This window comes from Panthera pardus, unplaced genomic scaffold, assembly GCF_024362965.1.
Source record: "Panthera pardus isolate Hobbes unplaced genomic scaffold, ASM2436296v1 HiC_scaffold_16, whole genome shotgun sequence".
NCBI lineage: Eukaryota > Metazoa > Chordata > Mammalia > Carnivora > Felidae > Panthera > Panthera pardus.
In genome coordinates, this window is record NW_026526721.1 from 140,501,877 (window position 1) to 140,525,844 (window position 23,968).

A 23,968-nucleotide genomic window follows, 5' to 3' on the forward strand; every position below is an offset into this window, starting at 1 on the left:
GGGGAAGGAGACAGGGAGAGAGAGAATCCCGACAGGTTCTGTGCTCGTAGCGCAGGTTTGATGCTCAGGCTCGATCTCGCAAACCGTGAGATCATGACCTGAGTCGAAATCAAGAGTCGGACCCTTAAGCGACTGGGTGAGCCACCCAGGCACCCTGGAAAGGTTTCTGAAGCTGAATCCAGGTCATTGATCTATTGCCATGTATTCTAAGGGCACAGGAACGGGTGGTATGGGGGTTTAGTGGGGACAGATTAGCCACACAAATGCTGTCCCAGGAATGGGTCATCTTTGAGATCCTTTACTGTTCGAGGATTCTGTAAAATATACATTTATTTGAAAATATATCAAAAAGCCTCAGTCTGTGTAATATTATTAGTCAGCAGAGAAATGCAAATTCAGGTCATACTGTGAATGGCTACCTGAATGGCTAAAATGAAAAACACAGGGGCGCCTGGGTGGCGCAGTCGGTTGAGCGTCCGACTTCAGCCAGGTCACGATCTCGCGGTCCGTGAGTTCGAGCCCCGCGTCAGGCTCTGGGCTGATGGCTCGGAGCCTGGAGCCTGTTTCCGATTCTGTGTCTCCCTCTCTCTCTGCCCCTCCCCGGTTCATGCTCTGTCTCTCTCTGTCCCAAAAATAAATATAAAAAAAAAAAAAAAAAAAAAAAAAAGAAAAACACAGATCACACCAAGTTTGAGTTGAGGGTAGGGAGCAACCAAGACTCCCATACAGTGCTGGTGGGAATGTAAGTTGGTACAACCACCTTGGAAAACTGTCAGTATTTACTAAACCTTCTGAACACGCATAGATCTTATGACCCATTGATGCTATAGATAGAAACCTACTAAAAAGCACTAGTGTGTGTGTTCACTAAAAGCATATTACACAAAACTCCTACTGTTCCTAATAACTCAACGCTGGAAAATACCCAAAGGTCTGTTAAGAGTAGAATGGATTGGTGTGCCTGGGTAGCTCAGTCGGTTAAGCGTCCAACTTTGGCTCAGGTCATGGTCTCACAGTTCGTGAGTTCAAGTCTGGTGTCAGGCTGGAGCCTGCTTCACATTCTGTGTCTCCCTCTGTCTCTCTGCCCCTCCCCTGGCTCATGTTCTGTCTCTCTGTCTCTGTCTCTCTCTCTTTCAAAAATGAATAAATACTAAAAAAAATTAAAAAAAAAAATAAAAAGTAGAATGGAAAAATAAATTGGGGTATATTGACAACAATGGACTATCGTATATGAAGTTCATGTATATAAAAGTAGAAACTGATTCCATCATGTAGATATGCATATGCAAAACTCATCTCCAGTGTTCAGAGTTCGCGGAGTAGCTTCCCCGATGGCGTGGAGGTAATAACTATAAAGGGAGCTTCTGTTTGTTGGTCGTCTTCTATTTCTTAATCTCAATTGATGGGCATAGGAGCGGTGAAAACTCATTGAGCTTAGAATTTGTGTGCTTTGCCTTAAGCATGTATCATGTCATAGTAAGTTAAAGCATTTTTAAAATTCTGAATGAAAAAAATAATCGTTATCATTTCTGCGGGTTTACTCTAAAGGTAGAAGATTTTCGTAATGACATTATTTTCAGTGTTAGAGAATTTTTATTTTAGCTCCCTACAGTTTACGCCACATACAAATATCCTGAGTCCCCACAGAGAACCTACACATGCTGGACGTTATTCCTCTCCTACCTAATGAGCTTTAGGATGTGCATCCAGGCTTCTCTGAGACCTACTGTAAAAGAAAAAAAAAAAATAAAGACAGTAAAAAGATAGTAAAACAAGTGCTTTGATAGCACTTTTAAAAAATTCATAACAGGTATAAAAAGAAGTGACAGCTGTTTAGTGTATACATGTGCAAAAAACAGAAAACAAAACAAAAAAAAAAGATTTGTGGTACCGTAAAGGGTATCAGTCATATGTTTTGCCAAGTAAGGCTACATGGGTTCTGATACAATAGTCTTAGTTCCTTCTTTGGCCTTGTGAATTATGGATTCAGCTGTTTACAAGCCTCTGTGCATTTGGAGGGAGAGACTAGAAGAATGTGATCACCAGATTTGCACTCTCCTGAAATTTCTCTAGTATGTCGGTTCAAGCAGCTTCTATTACCTGCCTTGCAGTTGGGATTGCTTCCCATTCTACTGTTTTTACTTGTCAGTCTTTCCCCCCTTCCCCATAGGTTGGCTGGTCTAAATCATAAATGCACATTTGGTGGGACAAGCATTGCTATTCTAAAGCAAATCATACCCACTTTATAAAGTCAATATCGTGAATAGTTATCTTCTTTTTATGCATTATCGGTTTTAACGTAATAGGAAAATTAAAGCATGCATTTCCCAAGAATAGAAATCAAATGTAATCTAAATGCAAGCCGCAGGTCGATTGCACAGTAATATTTGGTAGTATGGCTATTACTAATCCCAGCAGGAAAGCAGCACAGATCACTTACACAGTTTACAGTGTGTGCCCCAGAATGACAGCAGTGGAAAGATAACCAGCAAATAGGAAATGTGAGCCCAGGCAGCAGCTTCTGAGAATGAGCTCTTGTGATTCACATCGGCAGAAAAGGTGGTTTGTTTCCCATAAAATGGGGCAGCAGTAAAAAATGGAGACTGTTCCTGATATTCTGCATTTTATCAAATCTAAACCGCCATCTGAGTTTCCTACAGGATTTATCGTTGTGATGTTGCAAAGGACGGCTTCTTAGATAAACCAATGCACAGCAGTGTTCCACCATTTAAAAATTTGCTGTTCCACCTAAGTAAATTTTCCAGCTAACTGAAACACATCCCTTAGGCAGCAGGATTCCCTTCCTTCCCTCCTGCCATTCTTTTTTTTTTTTTTTTTTTTTTTTTTTTTTTTTTAACCTTGACCATGTCAGTTGAAAAATATTCACAGGCATATGGTAGCACTTCCCTGCTTTCTTAAACAGAACTTGGGAAACATGACTTTTTGGCCACTTAGTCATCATTATAAACATCAGTCGAGGGGAACAATTATACTGTGATTCCTTCGAAAACTCTAAGGGTGGGTGGAGCTATAGTCTCTCCACCAAATGGTCCCACACTGCAGTTTTATTGTTTTTTTTTTTTTTAATATGGTTTCTGTAGTCCGTCTGCCTCTTTCTTTGCCATCAAGCTATCAGCCGTTTATTGTTTGTTTCTAACCCTGATCTTATTTTTCTTACAGATAAATCTCTTTGTTTTCTTCCTCTAGCCTAATCTGAAGTGCAAGAGAATCAACTAGGCTCATTTTTGCCTCGTGCAAAGCGTAGAGAGGTTCTGCGTGAAGACCCGGCGAGGTCTTTTGCAAGTAAATATATGTAATATGCTAAGATCTCACGCCACACAGTTCCGAACAGTTTGACAAATCTTAATAAATATTAGCTGCCATGATTATTTTAGTATATAATACAATTATTAAAAATCATGTGCATATCAGTTAAGGGTACATGAAGCAGTGAATGCACTCAGCCATGAAATGGCTCAGTCACAATAGAGGTTTATTTCTCAAGTACAGAAAAGCCCAGGATCGGGGTGGAGGTCACTAGCGGTTACCTTCCACAAGACGATTCGCCTATCCAGGCATCTTCTGACTTGAGTCTCTTCCATCTTCTAAAGTTCAGATGTCCTCGGAATCCACCCAGAGAAAGAGGAAGAGATGAAGGCAGGAGGGTTTTCTGGGCCAAATAAGGAAGTACCACACAGCACTCCCCCTCACAACCGATTGGCTGGGACTCGGTCATGTGGCCACACCTAACTGCAAGGGAGCCTGGGTCTGATTTAGTGCCCAGGAAGAGGGGGAGAATGGGGTGTGCGTGTGTGTGTGTGTGTGTGTGTGTGTGTGTGTTTATTTTAGAGCATGCAAGTGGGGGAGGAGCATAAGGTGGGTAGAGAAAGAGAGAGAATATCTTAATCAGGCTGCGTGCTCAGTGCAGAGCTGGACGCAGGGCTCGATCCCACGACCCTGGGATCTTGACCTGAGCCAAAACCAAGAGTCCGTTGCTCAAACTACTGAGCCACCCAGGCACCTCCAAGAGTGGTTTCGATGGATTTCAGTCTCTGCTGCTGTAACGTTTTGGTTTTGTTTTTCTACACGGAATGTTGTGCCATTAATTTTAACAGTTTCGAAGCCACTTTTCTTCTCTGCAGTTTTTGCTATGTTCAAGTTGTGAAAGGTTTTAAACATTAACACTGTGTATGAGCTAATGTTAAAACGATTTTTTTTATAATTAGCTAACTTTAAAACTTTGCTACAACTGGTATCACTTAAAATTAGCTTCCCCATGTCAGTATTATCTCTGCACCTTTTCATTCAAATATTCCCTGCCAGTTTCCAGGTAGCAATTCCATACCGAATGAATCTTCATGTGGAAATCGTGAGCTACAGGGCAAGATCTTGGGCTTTGCCATTATCCAGGCCAAATTTTATCCCTGCATTGCCACATACACATGGTAGAATCTTGGATGTGACACTTAAGCTGGCGAGGTCTCTCATAAATATGTAATATGCTGAGACCTAACACCAGGCAGTTCCTAACACTTTAATAAAAGCTTAATAAATATTAGCTGGTGTGATTATTTTAGTATAGTTACTGTCATTGTTAAAGACGTGGATATCAGTTAAGGGTGCATGATTTGGTTTGCTTCCCTTCTTGGGAGCCCTACGTCAGCCATGCTTCTTCACCCAGGCAGCCCCGCTTTCTCTATTCGTTCCAGTCGATTCCAGCGTGTAGCTTTTCCGGCACTCCCAGAGCCGGTTTCAAAGCCACCAGCACCTGTCAGGCGGAGCCCTCTCCTCAGAGGTGTGGGTCCCTTCTTTGAGCTTTAAGTTGTGACAATTCCAACCTCTTCCCTTTGTTTCCCCAGCCTGTGAGTGAAAGCTGATTCCTGTAATTATTACCTATAACACTTCTGTTCCCTTTTTCCCTATTTGGAGAATTTTCAGTTCTCCAGTGTCTGGTTAAAAATGTTTGACATTCAATCTTCTTAAACTATACCAGTATTGTTTTTGTCTCCTGACTGATTTCAGAAGTTCTTGTCGGGACTGGTCTCAGGAACAGACCCCTAAAAATGGGAAGGTAGGAATGACCACGCTCATAGACTGACAGTTCATTGTGTCTAGGCTAAATAAATGTCACCGTGTCTCAGTCTCTGGCTTTCATGGTTGCTGCTCCTGTTGTTAGCTTAAATCACAAAACTAATACATTTATAGCATTCCTTAGTTTTTAAAGGGTATTCGTATGTGTTACGTTATTTAGTCCTTCCTGTCTCTGAGGAGCTTCTCAAGTGAGGAGACCCAACTTCTGAGATGCTTGAAACCACCGAGTTAGTAACTGTAAGAGCCAAGGACTCAAAATCAGTTATTTCAATGCTTTTTGTCCTCTACCCTACAAGCTGACTTTTAGAAATGTTTTAAAAGCACCGATGGCTTCATTTAGAGCAAATTTTGTTTTAAATATTAAGCTTTCTTCCAATGAGAGAACACAGCGCCAGTTGACATGGTGAAGGGGAAAAATAATCCAATAAGTTGGCTTCGTTTAGTCATGTAGCTGCAGCCTTAGACGGCTTTAATTACGTCTTGCTCTGGAGGAGAAATAATTTTTGGCTTTTCCCATTTTTAAAAGATATTAAGTTTCAGAATCTCAGGAAGAAGGAGTATTTTCTGTATTGTAACGGTTTAAGTTGATCAAGCATTAGTAGTAAGAATCTGTTCTTAATTACCCAACTCAAATTGAATAATCTCAGCATTGCCCCAGGTATCAAAATCTGTCATCCTCATTTCTCAGGAAAACAATGAGCTGCATTATGTGAAAGACACATAAAGCTCCAAATTTAAGTTTACTTTGACATAAATAGAGTGTGCTTTTACAAATGTGTGCGGATTATGTACATTTTTATGAGTTTGACAGAGAGGAGAACGGTGGAGTGGGGAGAAATTTGTAACATCTTGGCTCTTTTTCCAGCCTCTTGCGTTTTTCCAAAGCTTGGCAGCGTTATTTTCATACCGTTGAAACACTTGTATGGCCATGGCAGCAAGGAAGTCTAGAATACATAACAAATCCATCCTGTTTTTTCAGATGCAAGTAATCATTCCTAATACTGTGTTGACTTCATTTACTGAGATCTATATTTTTATAAAGGCTTTGAGGGAAAAGTTAGTGGCATAATTTTAGGAAGTGCCTCAATTATATTTGAGAGTTAAAACTATATTTAATTTTAGTTGTTAATTACCAGCTGCTATTTTTAAGTTCCCTACCATCTTGTTTTTTTAGGTAAAAAATGTATATGTTTAAGGGGTACACCATCATGATTTTATGTGCATATACATAGTGAAATGATTACTACAGTGAAGCTAATTAACATATCATCTCTTCACATAGTTGCTTTGTTGTTGTCGTGAGAGCACCTGAAATCTTCTAACAAATTTCCAGTATTCAACGCATGATTAACTCTAGCCATCATGCTCTACGTTAGATCTGTAGACTCGTTCATCCTACATGGCGGCAACTTTGTACCCTTTGACTAATATCTCCTTCCATTTCCACCCTCTCCCCGCCCTCGGCAACCACCGGTTACTCTCTGCTTCTTTGCGTTTGACTTTTTTAGGTTCCACTTACAAGTGAGATCACCCAGTATTTTTCTTTCTGTGCCTGCTTTATTTTACTTAGCATGATGCTCCTCAGGTTCATCCATGTTGTTGGAAATGTCAGGATCTCCTGTGCTTAAAAACTGAGCAATTAATAGGTGTTTAATTATGTGGGGACACACACACACACACACACACACACACACACACACACACACATCAATCGCAGTTTTTTAGCTCGTCCTCCATCAGGAGCACTCACTTTGTTTCCATAGCTTGGCTATTGAGGCTAATGACAATAGACATGGGGTGCAGATATCTCTTGGAGATACCGATTTCGTTTCCTTTGAATATATACCCAGAAGAAGTTTTGCTGGATCATTCACTAGTTATAGCTTTTGGTTTTTTGAGGAACTCTGTACCGTTCTCTGTAATGCCTGTACCAATTTACATGCCTACCAGCAGTGTTCAAGGGTTCCCTTTTCCCCATATTCTTGTCAACACTTTTATTTTCTTGATAATAGCAATCCAAACGGATGTCAGGTGATACCTCCTTGTGGCTGTGATTTGCATATCCCTGATCACTCTTAGTATATACATATTTTAGCCACCGAAATACTGTTGACACCTGCGGCCATATTTGTTGTGCATGTGGAAATGCTCTCCCTCGTTGCCTAGCAGACTGCTTTTTAATGAAATGCCACGCCCTTTCCTAGGAATTGTCAAAAGCAAACTGACAGCTCAATAATATGTATTGTAATCTGTGTTTCCTAAGTGAAATTATCTCCGTTTCTACCAAAATTTGTGTTCCGTTTTCCTTTCCTTCACTCTGACAACAGATTAAACCTTTGATTTGGATGTGATTTGACAACATGCATCTCCTCTGGTGTGGTTTTCTGGTTTAGAATATCACATACACACCACAACCAATGTCTTTGTGTTCGATTATAAACTCCTAGGGGGCAGGAGTCCGCATTTCCGTTTATAACCTAACCCGTCACACCACGGGTATTAGGCAGTTGTTCAGTGTTTGGGTTATGAAAATTATTTTAAATAAAAGGGAAAGCAGGCTCTTATAGAGGCTAACAGTTATTTGGACATAGGTGATCCTAAACCAAAACACATAGTTGAGACCAGCCATGGTTCTGAGCTGGAACTTGGTCATCCTTTCAGTTCACGTATTGCTTGTGAACGACTCCCCACCAGCAGAGGCCGCATGGTGAGCCTTGCTATTTAAATCATGGTCCACAGGCCAGCAGCCTCAACATCTTTAACCTAGAAGTTTGTTGAAATGCAGATTCCGGAGCCTCAGTTTAGACCTTCTGCATCATTCTGCATTTACGTGATACCCCAAGTGATTTGTACACACTGCAAAGTTTGAGAAGCAGTGATGCTAGAAGACCTGTTGATGTACTTACTGATTTGTAATTTAATATCAGCATCAAGTAAGCATCCTATTTGGAAACATAATCCACTTGAACTGTTACCCTGGAGTAGCAACGAGGTTTCTCAAAATCTTAGAAGGTAAACATTTACCTTCACTTTGATACAAATATTAAAGAGGTATCTTCTTACATACTAATTTTTCTATCTGTACTGTGGGGCATTAAAAAACTAGCTTTTCCTTTATAAAAACTAATGGTTTTTCTAATCCTGGTGCATTGGAAATTAATGTTCAATGTATGTACTTTATGTTATGCTGAGTCTAATCAACCTCACGATACAAAAACCACAGGGATTATAAAATCTGTGTTCTTTAGATACATCCTCAATTTTTTCTTTCCTGAATATTAGGGTATTTTCTATGTATCTAGTAAATACCTAATTTTTTTTTTTTTTTTTTTTTTTTGGTGTTCTGATAGATATTCAGCATCACTGGAAGCCAGTATTTTTTCATGTGGCTTTGTCCCGACTCACCATTTATTTTAAAACACATCCCGTTATAAAGCGATCTGTCACTTGGTTTATTTTTGTTCTGATCTTTTTCTTCTTGTTTCCATTTCTCCCTGATAATTTCCTTGCTTTTGCCCCTTTGTATTTGCATTATCTGAACTGACACAGTCTGGTACCACTGCTTCCAATTAGCTTCTTTCTGCTTTCCCTTCAGGAATTCCTCTTGGACTTGGGCACATTCTGTTCCCAGGTTCTCTTGGGAGACTGATAAGGAAATTAAATTACTGCTGCTGCGATGCATTTCAGCAACACTGTAAATTTCCCAAAAGTCTGCATTTTCATATTGCGTCTATTTTGACAACCCGAAGACCCGATCCTTTCTTTATTTAACAATAAATGTCCAGAGGAATTATTTTTGGCTTGTTTGTTTTCTTATTCAGAGAATACAGTCATCTTTCAAATGCAAGGGCTAAAAAAAAAGATAATTACTTTATTTAGTAAAGGAGAAGGAGTTGCATCATTATTCTTTTCTGTACAACTTTCTGGTTATAATTGAACTGTCACTTAATTCATCAAATCCTGCTAATCTCCATCGAATGCTAGTTTCAGGTCCTTGGAATCTTCTCAGCCAGAGACAGACCCAGGGTTTCACAGACAGTCTTGCCACCAAGCTGTGATGGAGACGATGGGTTTAGGAAAGAATTTTGAACTAAAGGCTGTTAAGTGGAACTCTGGCCAGAGAGTTCCCTAGCAACGAGTAGTGGCCACCAAGGCAGGAAGACTAGAGAGTAGAGAGCAGGAAAGTTTGGTTGGTTGTATGGGCATTGCCCACTCTCCCTTGGAAAATAGAGGCCGAGAGCATGTGTATATGGGACCATAAGGATAGAAAGGCCTGTCGTGTTCCCATGGAAATTATTGGTATCGTTCCTGGATTTTATGCGTGAAAGAATTTGTGAATTAACCAAAACGTTTGAGTGATTTGAAGATGGCATGTAAAAAAAATACATTCTTTGTTGGGGCACCTGGCTGGGTCAGTCAGTTGATTGACTTGATTTCGACTCAGGTCATGATCTCACGCTTCATGGGCTTGAGCCCCATATTGGAGCTTGCTTGGGATCCTCTCTCCCACTCTGCACCTCCCCTGCTTGTGGTGTCTCTCAAAATAAACAAACTTAAAAAAAAAAAAAAAACGCTTTGTCTACCTACACTCCTACTTAACTAGTTTGCTTTCTTGGGGGTTTTAAAAGCATACATTTGTGTCGTTATTATGTATAAGGAAGGGTGGGGGTTAGGTAAGCAATGACGTGTTTAAGCCAGTTGTGTTTCCAGAGTATCCTATTCCGTCCCCTCCGTCGCTATGTAGCTGGGAGAAGTGAGAAGTATTACCCTTCATAAGACTTCTGCCTCCTCTGGATCCAAGACAGCTTCTGGTGAAATTCTTCACACCAAAGACCCACGCACCCAAATGGCCGGTTGGAACAATTATCAATTTGGGTTGATTCTATCACGAAGCTACTCTACATGCAAATAATGTAGAGTTTTAACTAGTTTGGAAATGCTCTAAAAGTATCTTTGAGTTAAAATACTTGTCTTAGAGTGAGAATAATCAAGCCTGTTTTAAAAGGATTTTACCTTGTTTCCTGGGATGAGTCTCTAAAGTTGCATTTCACCGATTCTAAGACACACTCCCTTCCCTACCTCACACGCAAATTTTAGTATTCCTAAAATCAAGATACAGCTTTTATTTTATGGCGTCTTACAGGTGTTGTTGGGAGCAGCTGTAACACACTTACCATTCTTGGCATGCGTAAACATGACGGTTATTTGTAGTTGCATGACCAGACAAAAGAACTTGTTCATATTTAAGATAGTCATTTAAGGACCATTGGATGAAAGGGTTAGCTTATTGTCTGACCAAGTTCTGTTGACACTGAGTAAGATCCCAAAAGCTCTAGCATGGAAACTGGCCAAATGGTTGGCAACTTAGAGACAATAACGGCACACTCGTTTTCAGAAATGCGTAGTTACCGGGGCACCTGGGTGACTCACTTGAGCATCTGACTTCAGCTCACATCGTGACCTGATGGCTTGTGAGTTCCAGCCCCACCTTGGGCTCTGTGCTGACAGCTTGGAGCCTGGAGCCTGCTTCAGATTCTGTGTCTCCCTCTCTCTCTCTCTGCCCCACCCTCGCTCACGCTCGCTCGCTCTCTCACAAATAAACACTAAAAAAAAATGCGCAGTCATCAAAGATTGAATCGAAAAGTGATTCGGAAGGGTTGGACTCTGAGCACAAAGACATTTTAAGAGGACCTTAACCAGTATATTCAACTCAGGTTTCCATTTGTAGGCAAAAGAGTGACACATGATGAAAATACGTGCCAAATCTGCAAAGAGCCGCTTGAAAGAGTGTAAAATAAAAAACAAGGAGTAAGAAGGGCTTATTTCACCGCTTAATCCGCAGGATTTTTGTTTGTTTTTTAGTAATACATAGAAAACCATGTTACTTACTGTGAATGGCATTTTCAGTCTCTGAAATTCAGTTGTTCGAAAAGGGCAGACAATACCTTGGTGAGCGTGTGTACGTGTGTGAAGATGATTCCTTAATTGTGCTGAATCTGTATTGCAGAAGAAGTCAGTGTTCCTAATTGTGCTTCACATTCTTTAATGTTTCATTTTTGAAGAGAATCATTTCTCTTTAGGGAGAGCCCAGACTCTCTCCCACAGAGATAATTTTGAGAAGTGATTTCTTTTTTCCTCTGTGAGCCTGTTCTGTAGACCACCTGTGTACCTGACACCTTAGTAATGGAGTTGACTTGCTCTGCTGGTTGAGATTTTTCTTGATTGCAGAAGTCACTGAAGGAGAGCACAGAGCATCTCACAGAACTCAGGGCCCGAGATGTAGCAGAGTCCGAGAAATTGAGTCCTAGAGCAACCCAGAAGCCCCCTCTGCGCTTGCTTTAAGTAAGTGAACATTTTAACTAGTTCGGAAATGCCCCATACACATCCTTGAGTTAAAATGTTTGTTTTATCAGAGATCACAGTAATCAGTTTGTCGGAATTTGATGGAGGTTATAACCTACGAGATCCTCCTATGTATGAAACAGGAGCATCTCATTAGAATTTATAAACGAGCGACAGTCAAGAATGCAGGAAGGAAAGGAAGTGAAACCAGGTACCTGTTGGACAATCTTAGGTCGACCTACACACTTCAGCCTCAGAATAGAAGTCTCTGATATTGCTTGACTTTGTACTATGTGTCCCCCCACCCCAAAAAAAAAAGGTGACAGTACAACTTATTTTAACAAAAAGGTATAAACCACTAATGTTATGAGCAAGTTCATACTTGCTGTGCAGGGGGAGTGGGAGGCTACCCAGTGACTTTGGCCGCTAAATCTCTATATTACTTGGTAATTATCTCTCTTCTCTGCTTTCTCTCCGACAACCAAAGTCTTACTTTAAGTCTAAATAACACAGTATCTTTTGAAAAATGGAAAGATCTCTGAAGATGAGCTTTGTCTGTTTGCTCCATTATCCTGGGTGATTTATGGCACCTGAATAAGCAATCAACCCAGGAATGACAGGCTTGTGTGGATTCTTCTTTTCTCCATTTTAAAGTGAAAATATTGGGAGATAGAAAAGGACCAACCAAATATAATGAATTTGTTTTACATTAAGTAAGAGCACTTCTGCAGATTGTTTCATTACATGTGTGGGTCCACTAAAGACCCACTAACCGAGAATCTTACATGGGCATTTTCTGATTTCTCATGTTTAATGGTGATGTAGCTCATTCAGTCAATCAACCAATATTTTTTGAGTGTGCCAGGACCTGGACTAGAGCAGTGAACCAGACAGATGCAGTCCTTGCCCCGTAGCGTAGCAGAGAAAACAAGCTATTCAAGTAGTCACTGCAGCCAAATATAACAAGATATTCTTCCCAAACAATAACTCTTCTGGAAGGCATGTATAAGGCATGTGTAGCACAACATAAGAGTCCAGGAAAACCTCCCCCTTTGTAAGAAACAAAACAAAAACATTTAAATTGAGAACTGAGAACCAAGTAAAATCCAGGAGTGTGAAATAAGAGTGTTCCAGGCAAAGGGAACAGCATGTGTAAATGCCCAAAAGAGGGAGGGGCGGACCTTGTACTTTTGAGGAAGAGAAAGTCCGTGGGTTGTGTGAAAAAGTGCTCATTTCAGATTCTCCAGGGACTTTGAAGGTCTTTTAAGGCATCGAGACTATATCATAAGCCAATGTAGACTTTCCAGCATAGTTGAAACTCAGAGAATAGGTTGGATAAGGCAGTGGACCAGACATTGCTGATGTAGGGGTGTACTGCCTGCACCCCTTCTGCCCCACTGTAGGGGTGAACCATTGTAGGAGTACGACCAGTTAAGATACTGGAGTGCCCCAGAAGTGAGTTCCTGTTGGTCTGAAGTAGGGTAGTGACAGTGGAGTTATAAGTGAATGGATTTCAAACAGAATCAACTGTGTGGGCCTGAAGGCCAAGAAAGAGTCAAGCTTAGCTTTCAGGGTTTCATGGTAGCAATTGAATCATTATTGGAACTAGTCACTTTGGCGAGGGGAGGGGGGTTGCATATATGTACACTTCGTTATTCAGAAAATCTTAACTAAAATGCATTACTACAATCTGTTCAGTATCAGAAGAAGAAATAGTTGAGGGGAAGAGAAAATTATCATGAAAAAATGGGATAGAATCAGGAAGACACCCAGCCCATCACTGAAGTCAAGTCTCCTTTGTAGAGAAGGGCCACACATTGGACCCTGAGCCTTTCAGCAGCCCAAGAGAAGGGGCAAAGATGATTCATAGTGTTCATGAGTGAGATGAAACCCGTTGATTGGAGAAGCCCCATTCTGCCTGATATTGAGACCAACGAGAAAGTTCTCCAATAAGTCTTTCTCAAAAGACCTCAAATAGTGTCACAAACAACATCCTCATCAGAAGCAGTGATAACCTTCATCAGCTCTTTCCTATGATCTCTCAGTATAGACCAGTGCAAAGGTAATTGAAAATCAATTTTGTGAGAGAAGGGAATACTCCCATCAGATTCAGCCTTACGTGGTTCTGATTGTCACTTCCTGATGATCTGTCATCAACCCCGGGGCTGGAGTGTTGAGTAGTTTTTTCTTACATGGTGTCTGTGAGGTTCCTGAACTTTTATTAAAAAAAAAAGAGTAAATGTACACCCTGTATAATTGTTTTGGATATCAAAACAGGAAAGAACCTCTTTCTGAGGAATAGACCTGGGTTTGGGGAGTTGTCCAGAGTACATCTTCTCTCAACCAAGTTCCTGAAAGACATTACTGAATCTGTAATGAATTTAAGGTGATATTCTTGGAGAAGTACCTGGAGAACAGCTGCTCTGTTTTGCCAGGAAGTGCTAAGCCATGTGCTTTTTGAGTCCAGCTAGGGATAGAATTAATACCCTCCTGTGGAAGTCAGGGTATTTAACAATGAGATATGCCTCAGTAGAAGGGTACCTGGTTTTGCTTCACTCTGAGCCATAAGAGTGTCCCAGGCAACACAAGATCCTCCCCCGGAAAGTCATTTTGAGTCCATTACAATACAGACAGATGGGAGATGGAGGTCCCAGAGTTCCTTGTTTTAAGGGACAACTTTAATCTTGATTTCAGAAAAATTTTAAAGCAGCTGTAACCAAATGCCCACTTTGGTCATAAAAATGAAAATCTCAGCAAATAGAGTATCCAGAGTATATCAGGCTTTGAGCAGTGTCATTCCCAATACAGACTGAAAAAATTGTAATGCAATTCTTAAAGGATCCGTTAATTTTTTTTAACCAATTCCCCAGCTTCCTTAGGCCTAGGGATAGTAAATATGTACGTTTGTGTTGTTAGTAAAAAATATGGGTAGTTCTAGACTGTGGTCTTATTTCCGTTAGATTTCAGTGTGATAGCTGAATTAGTCGATTGCTAGCAGTACCTTGGGTTTGAACTCACTTGAACAAGAAGCTTGGTTCTGCTAAAAGGCCATCTAGGAAGTGTGAGAGGGAGGGGGCTGTTGAGTTTAGTGTTCCGAGGAACATACATTGAAATCACATTTCCTGGGTCCTCATCTGTGCTCCTCCATTTGACTTTGGCAAATTACCTTCTTGTGTCATTTCTCTTAGTTATAAAATAAATATAATAACAGCGTGTACTTTATGACCGTATGGTGAGGAGGAAACAATATATGTAAGAGATTTTAGGACGCTTGGCTATAGACAACGCTCCATAAACTTTGGCTGTTATTACAGGTCTTGGTTGAACTGTATGCACTGACCCGTTCCTTCCACCTATAGCCCAAAGGCAGGCTGTAGGACACGAAGCAAGCTAGAATGATAGGTGTACCTCAGCCCAGCTCCTCTAGTGAGGCAGTGACCGTGAGGACATGTGCTCTCCTGCCATAAGTAAGGGGGTTATCTTCGTATTTGAAGACCTGCTTATTCACTTGGGTATAGCAAGTGGCTAACATAAACATTCAGATACACTTTCTTTCTTTCTTTTTTTAATATAATCTGTTGTCAAATTGGCTAACGTACAGTGTGTGTAAAGTGTGCTCTTGGTTTTTGGGGTAGATTCCCGTGGTCCATCACTTACATACGACACCCAGTGCTCATCCCAACAAATGCCCTCCTCCATGCCCATCAGCCATTTGCCCCTCTCCCCCAACTCCCTATCCACCCTCAGTTTGTTCTATTTGTCTCTTATGGTTTGCCTCCGTCCCTCTCTGTGTGGAACTAATTTTTTCCCCCTTCCCTTCCCCCCATGGTCTTCTGTTAAGTTTCTCAAGATCTACATATGAGTGAAAACATAGGATATCTGTCCTTCTCTGACTGACTGATTTAACTCAGCGTAATACCTTCCAGTTCCATCCATGTTGCTGCAAATGGCATGGTTTCATTCTTTCTCATTGCCAAGTAGTATTCCATTGTATATAAAAGCCACATCTTCTTCATCCATTCATCAATTGATGGGCACTTAGGCTCTTTCCGTAATTTGGCTGTTGTTGAAAGCGTTGCTATAAACATTGGGACACGTGCCCCTATGAATCAGCACTCCTGTATCCTTTGGATAAATTCCTTGTAGTGCTATTGCTGGGTCATAGGGTAGTTCTAGTTTTGATTTTTTGAGGAAACTCCACACTGTTTTCCAGAGTGGCTGCACCAGTTAGCATTCCCACCAACAGTGCAAGAGGGTTCCCGTTTCTCCACATCCTCGCCAGCATCTGTAGTTTCCTGATTTGTCTATTTTAGCCACTCTGACCAGTGTGAGGTGGTATCTCAGTGTGGTTTTGATTTGTATTTCCCTGATGAGGAGTGGTTGAGCATCAGATGTACTTTCTACTAGAACTGAAGATGCTGATGAGCTGGTGCCTGTATTTTATCATTAAAAACTAAAGGAGCATTTGCACTTTTTAAAAGAAGAATCTAGTAAGTAGGTAAATGAGATCACACGAGAGACTTACACAATCAGAAGGCAGAATCGGGGCTGGAGAAAAGCAGAAGTTGTGGTTTGAATGTGGAAGAAAAAGCCTGTTAGACCCCTCCCCACTTTGAGGGATACAGGTATAAAATTCATTCATCACGAAAACTGGTATGCCTACGGTGGGTGTGCAAGGAAGAAAAAATAAAACACGCATGGGTGCAAGGCAAGTCGAGGTCTTATGGTCTGAAATCTTCCAGGAGTTTTTAATACCTATATCAGGGGTGGCAAACCCAAATGACCAGAGGACCCAGACATGTAACCTGAAGAAAGGGGCCAAGCACATGGGAGATTATAAATGGGAACTGACACTCACAATCGGTGTTGGAGAACAATAGTGGTGGTGAGTGGGAACCTGGAGCTTCCATGCTCCTTTTAAAAGAGAGCTACTGGGGCTCCTGGGTGGCTCAGTTGGTTAAGCGTCCAACTTCAGCTCAGGTCACGATCTCACGGTCCGTGAGTTCGAGCCCCGCGTCGGGCTCTGTGCTGACAGCTCGGAGCCTGGAGCCCGTTTCAGATTCTGTGTCTCCCTCTCTCTCTGCCCCTCCCCCGTTCATGCTCTGTCTCTCTCTGTCTCAAAAATAAGTAAACGTTAAAAAAAATTTTTTAAAAAAAAAAATAAAAGAGAGCTACTACTCAGGTCTAATTGATGGTTACCATAAGGGAAGGTGGATGGTATATGGCCACGTCTTCCAAGTTGTCAGGAAAGCCTTTTAATATTTTTAATAACTATTTAAAAATATTATCAATTAATCGAAATGTAAGACACTGTGTGGGCCAACATTATTGGCCAAAGTAAAAAACACATCTGTGTGCCCACTTGAGTGTGATTTCTTGAACAGGTAGCTTACCCACTTGACATTGGATGCAGGCTTCCATATGTTAAGTAAAACCCTTTCCAAAACTTCTCAGACAAAAATGGGTCTTGTTGTTCGGGTGTCCTCACAGAATTGGGAGAAATGGGTAAAGACCTAGCCTCTTTTAGGAAGATAAATGATCTAGGAGACTTTCTGAGCAATATGGGCCTCCCTGTCTTGAAGATTTGGATCACAGGTCATAAGCTGTTGCCCTTTGGCCTTCAGTCCAAACTTGACTGAAATTTCGCCACACCCAATCATTTGCTTACTGTCTCGGGCAGCTTTCCCACGGCCACGGCAGAATCTGGTAGTTGCTCCAGAGACCCCACGGCCTGCACAGTCTCAAACATTTACCATCAGGTCCTCTACAGAAGAAGTTGGCTAACCCCTCATCCAAATAAACACATCAACCAGAAGTGGTTATATAATCCCAAACGTACTGTAACAGAAGTACATAGACAGGAATTCATGCACGTGTATCCAAAGTGCTGGGACAGCCTGAAAGAAGGGGAAGGATCAGCCCTTGTGGGAGGTGGTGTGGAAGGCTATCCTGGAAAGGTAATACTTGAGTCTTGAAGGACAGGATAGAGTTTCCCCAAGTGCAGAAGGTAGAGCTTTCAGGCATTACATGTTTGGATCACAGCTAATGATTTAAGCTTGTGAAAGAGAGGAAGAGGCAAAAAAAAGGACTTAACACTTCCAGGAATATGTCAGGGAAGCAACAAAGAATTTTGCTCATGTCCCTTTCAGCTCTCAGAATCACTAGGTCCCTACTTAAGTTTATTTTTAAAATAACTCCTTTGACCAATATCCCTGATGAATATGGATGCAAAAATTCTCAATAAGATACTAGCAAATCGAATTCAACGGCATATAAAAAGAATTATTCACCATGATCAAGTGGGATTCATTCCTGGGATGCAGGGCTGGTTCAACATTCGCAAATCAATCAACGTGATATACCACATTAACAAAAAAAAAGAGAAGAACCATATGATCCTATCAATCGATGCAGAAAAGGCCTTTGGCAAAATCCAGCACCTTTCTTAATAAAAACCCTTGAGAAAGTCAGGATAGAAGGAACATACTTAAAGATCATAAAAGCCATTTATGAAAAGCCCACAGCTAACATCATCCTCAATGGGGAAAAACTGAGAGCTTTTTCCCTGAGATCAGGAACACGACAGGGATGCCCACTCTCACTGCTGTTGTTTAACATAGTGCTGGAAGTTCTAGCATCAGCAATCAGACAACAAAAGGATATCAAAGGCATCAAAATTGTCAAAGATGAAGTCAAGCTTTCGCTTTTTGCAGATGACATGATATTATACATGGAAAATCCGATAGACTCCACCAAAAGTCTGCTAGAACTGATACATGAATTCAGCAAAGTTGCAGGATATAAAATCAATGTACAGAAATCAGGTGCATTCTTATACACTAACAATGAAGCAACAGAAAGACAAATAAAGAAACTGATCCCATTCACAATTGCATCAAGAAGCATAAAATACCTAGGAGTAAATCTAACCAAAGATGTAAAAGATCTGTATGCTGAAAACTATAGAAAGCTTATGAAGGTAATTGAAGAAGATATAAAGAAATGGAAAGACATTCCCTGCTCATGGATTGGAAGAATAAATATTGTCAAAATGTCAATACTACCCAAAGCTATCTACACATTCAATGCAATCCCAATCAAAATTGCACCAGCATTCTTCTCGAAACTAGAACAAGCAATCCTAAAATTCATATGGAACCACAAAAGGCCCCGAATAGCCAAAGTAATTTTGAAGAAGAAGACCAAAGCAGGAGGCATCACAATCCCAGACTTTAGCCTCTACTACAAAGCTGTCATCATCAGGACAGCATGGTATTGACACAAAAACAGACACATAGACCAATGGAATAGAATAGAAACCCCAGAACTAGACCCACAAACGTATGGCCAACTCATCTTTGACAAAGCAGGAAAGAACATCCAATGGAAAAAAGACAGTCTCTTTAACAAATGGTGCTGGGAGAACTGGACAACAACATGCAGAAGGTTGAAACTAGACCACTTTCTCACACCATTCACAAAAATAAACTCAAAATGGATAAAGGACCTGAATGTGAGACAGGAAACCATCAAAACCTTAGAGGAGAAAGCAGGAAAAGATCTCTCTGACCTCAGCCGTAGCAATCTCTTACTCGACATATCCCCAAAGGCAAGGGAATTAAAAGCAAAAGTGAATTACTGGGACCTTATGAAGATAAAAAGCTTCTGCACTGCAAAGGAAACAACCAACAAAACTAAAAGGTAACCAACGGAATGGGAAAAGATATTTGCAAATGACATATCAGACAAAGGGCTAGTATCCAAAATCTATAAAGAGCTCACCAAACTCCACACCCGAAAAACAAATAACCCAGTGAAGAAATGGGCAGAAAACATGAATAGACACTTCTCTAAAGAAGACATCCAGATGGCCAACAGGCACATGAAAAGATGTTCAACGTCGCTCCTTATCAGGGAAATACAAATCAAAACCACACTCAGATATCACCTCATGCCAGTCAGAGTGGCCAAAATGAACAAATCAGGAGACTATAGATGCTGGAGAGGATGTGGAGAAACGGGAACCCTCTTGCACTGTTGGTGGGAATGCAAATTGGTGCAGCCGCTCTGGAAAGCAGTGTGGAGGTTCCTCAGAAAATTAAAAATAGACCTACCCTATGACCCAGCAATGGCACTGCTAGGAATTTATCCAAGGGATACAGGAGTACTGATGCTTAGGGGCACTTGGACCCCAATGTTTATAGCAGCACTCTCAACAATAGCCAAATTATGGAAAGAGCCTAAATGTCCATCAACTGATGAATGGATAAAGAAATTGTGGTTTATATACACAATGGAATACTATGTGGCAATGAGAAAGAATGAAATATGGCCTTTTGTAGCAACGTGGATGGAACTGGAGAGTGTAATGCTAAGTGAAATAAGCCATACAGAGAAAGACGGATACCATATGGTTTCACTCTTATGTGGATCCTGAGAAACTTAACAGAAACCCATGGGGGAGGGGAAGAAAAAAAAAAAAAGAGGTTAGAGTGGGAGAGAGCCAAAGCATAAGAGACTGTTAAAAACTGAGAACAAACTGAGGGTTGATGGGGGGTGGGAGGGAGGGGAGGGTGGGGGATGGGTATTGAGGAAGGCACCTTTTGGGATGAGCACTGGGTGTTGTATGGAAACCAATTTGACAATAAATTTCATATATTAAAAAAATAAACACAAGTCAAAGAACAAATCTCGAGAGAAATTAAATATTTTGAAATAAATGAAAATGCAACTTATCAAAATTTGTGGGATGCAGTGAAAGCAATGCTTAAAGGTAAATTTATAGCAATGAATGCATATTTTAGAAAGGAAAAAATAGGTGGTGGGGTTAAGGAGTGCACTTGTGATGAGCAGAGTGATATATGGAAGTGTTGAAGTCTATATTGTACACCTGAAACTAATATAACAGTTAACTAACAGGAGTTAAAAACTAAAAAATGAAAAAAAAAATAAATAAATAAAATAAAATAACTCCTTTGACTCAACTTTGAGTCGAAAAGTGACCGAACATCACACGTCTGATCAACATGTGAACGACCCAGTAAAGATAGACAATGAATCTGGTCCATAAGAAAAAAGTCTAACTGAAAAAAAAAAATCTAATATTTTTTCAGGGAGCAATGTTGAAAACAGTGAAGATTTGATTTTTGCTTTAATGAGATATTAGGATCCAGTTTGTCAAATGCATGTGGATGCGTTCTTCCTAAGAATACTTTGCAAAGAATATATTCTGTGTCTAGTGGTGGTGTGTATTTTCTATTTTAATATGCAGAAGTAATGGATACCTGGTGCTTAGTAAATACTGAATTAATAGAAGCTATTCAAAATCATTTGCATTTATTCATTTCCTAATCATTCCTCAAGATTTGTCTAGGGAACACTCCAGAATTAGAATTTGATAAGAGAGCCAAGGATCAGAGCCCCAGAAGTGTCTGGAGACCATCTGGAGCTTGGCCATGCTCTTTAGAGAGTTACATCCCAGAGGGCACTTGTTCTTTAGTGTTGTTGCTCGTACATTTATGCAGGTCCTAAAAAAGGGAATAGTGTACCAGGTAAACCCATGTCTTATTCTGATTTGGCATGACATTTTCTTAGGTTTGAAGGCCATCCAAGAGTTTAGTCAGTCTACTAGTTAGAATAATGCTGATGGTTGCAATAAAACAGCCCCAAATGCAACTACCACAGATCAGTTTCAACATCGGATCCCACGCTATTCCTTCAGGTGATGGCATCCCATTCCTTCAGGTGATGCCGTGTCTTTGCGAAGCTGGTTTTTCAGAAATTGTTGTGATTTTTAAAAGCCAGTATTGAGCAAAAGTCGAAATGAGGTACCAAGCGAGGTACCAAGTCAACAGATGCACAAATGTCATCAGTAAGTGATTACAGTTGCAGAGGAACAAGGATATTTCTCAACTTATATGCGTTATTCTTTTCAAATGACCAGTAGGTCATGAAGACATGCATATTTAAGTGGTTTTCTTAGCACTGAATAAATATCCTCTTACTAGTTATATGACCAAATATACAACTATGCGTGCTTCGGTTAGCCCGTCTCTTCTCTTCTCTCTTTTTCACTAGCTTTTTACTTGGTGGCTTTTCTGGTTTTGCACTGATGGTTTCTGTTCTTATTTTCTTTGGATTCTTGACTGGTTCTGAAACGATCGTTTCTTTTGTCTGAGAGTACAGCAGGGGCATCTTGGCTTCCTAGCATTGGAGACTTCTACTTCAGTGTCCCTTTTTATACTGTTAAGCATGATAGCTTCATGGCCGGCACCGCCATTCTCCTCTTCCTTCTCAAAGTTTTCATCATCACCCCAGGCGTCTTCCATTCCCTCTCCGATTTGAGCAGTTCCAGAAGTCCAAAGCACAGGTTTAGAAACCACTTCTTTTTTTTTTTTTTTTTAATTTTTTTACATGTTTATTTTTGAGACAGAGAGAGGCAGCATGAGTGGGGCAGAGAAGGCTCAGCATAGAGCCCCATGCGGGGCTTAAACCCGCAAACCACAGGATCATGACCTGAGCCGAAGTTGGACGCTTAAGTGACTGACTGAGCCACCCAGGCCCGCATAAAAACAACTTCTGAAGGAGGTTCAGCTTCAGCAATAATTTCTTCTGCTTTCTCTTCCACATTAGAGGTATCAATAGCGGCCTTTTCTACTTTAATTTTTTTTAATGTCCGTCTTTCTCTCTCTCTCTCTCTCTCTCTCTCTCTCTCTCTCTCTCTCTCTCAAAAATAAACAGAGTGTAAGCAGGGGAGGGCAGAGAGAGGGGGGAGACACAGAATCTGAAGCAGGCTCCAGGCTCTGAGCTGTCCGCTTCAATCCCGACACAGGGCTCAAACCCAAACTGTGAGATCATGACCTGAACTGAAGTCGGACGCTTAACCAACTGAGCCAACCAGGCGCCCCTGGGGGCCTTTTCTACTTTAAATGCTGTGATTCTTTGATTTCCTCTAGACCCTGCAAAGCCTAACCTTCCACCTTCTTTCTGAACTTTCCAGTCATTCTCCAAAGCCTTCTGTATTAGCTCTGTAATTTCTAGTCCTTTCACACCAGCTATTTTACTGTATCTCAGGAGTTGATGTTTCAGCAGCGTTCTCCCACCACAGGACTGGATAGTACAAACCTCTCGGTGCTTGTTCATGGCAATCACCAGCAAGCCATCCATTACACGTTCGTCTCGTTTATTGGGATCCCCCAATAAATATGTACCTTGCCGGAAGAAAGCAGAACTGGCACCCATGGGCATGCGGTGGATGCTCACGGGTACAGGATCACACTCCTCAGGGGTGCACAGACGTCACTCCTTGGACAGACGTCGGGTCTTCGGAGGTGTCCGAGGCTACGACTGCAGCGATCCTGGCAGCGTCGACCTCACTGCTTTTATTTGCGTTTAGTTTCTTTCATGTTTATTTTTGGGAGAGACAGAGAAAGACTGGGAGTGGGGGGAGGGGCAGAGCGCGAGGGAGACACAGAATCCAAAGCAGGCTCCAGGATCCCAGCTGTCAGCACAGAGCCCGACGCGGGGCTCGATCTCACGAATCATGAGATCGGGATCTGAGCCATAGTCGGACGCGTGCCTGGCTGAGCCACCCAGCTGCCCAACCTAACTGCTTTCAAATGAAATCGTTAGGATTGTTCCTTTCGGTCTAGGGGCACTGTGGAAAGATTACTTCGACCACGTGGGCCGCCGCGAACTGTGAGAAGGTTTTGGAACCTCTGTCCTGAGGCATTCTCACAAGTAGCGGAATGCAAGGTCACAGTTGGCTGACGGGTGTGTCCTCGCTGAGGCTTAGGGCAAGGGAAGGGCCAGAGAGGCACTGCCACTCTCTTGAAGGTCTCCATCTGGTACTCTCCTACCCTTGACCCATGTTCTACTAGTGATGTCCTTAAGTGATCATAAGCGGTGGCAGGCTGGGGGATGTTACATAGCTCGCTGACATGATCCAGGCGGCTACGTGAGAGGGGAGGATGAATTTTGGTGGACAGCTAAGTCTCTACAGTTCACTCCTCTACCCACGTGTTGAGCGTTCTCCCTTTCCTGGAGAGAAAAAAAAAAAAAAGCAAAAGTCTTATGACAAGTGTGATTTCTAATGAATACATATGTGGTTCATCCCGTTTTTTGACACAGAGCTCCTAAAACCCTTGGAATTTCCTGAGGAAAGCGACAACGGTGTCTTTTGTTATGTTAATGCGCTTTGGGGCCACACCTCGGTTGCCAGGACAAGTAACCAGGAAGTGGAGGGTTGGAACTTCCATACCCACCCCCTTGACCTCTGGGGAGGGGACGGGGGCTGGAGGCTGAATCACTTGCCAATGACCAATGATATAATCAATCATGCCTATATAATGATGCTTCCACAAAAACCCCAGGAACTGGGTTTGGGGAGCTTCTGAGTGAGCGAACACGTGGAGATTTGGGGAGATCGGGGCCCTCGGGCAGGCCAAGGAAGCTCTGTGCCTTTTCTCTGCACCCGTTTCTCCTGGCTGCTCCCGGGTTGTATCTTTTGTAATCAACCGGTGATCTAGTACGGAAA

At 41.6% G+C, this 23,968-nt stretch overlaps 1 protein-coding gene across 3 annotated transcripts in view; it reads left to right on the top strand.

Annotated features, from left to right (window-relative positions):
• RARB (retinoic acid receptor beta) overlaps nt 1-23,968 on the top strand; it is a 530,011-nt gene that overhangs the window by 50,623 nt on the left and 455,420 nt on the right. The window lies entirely within an intron of this gene.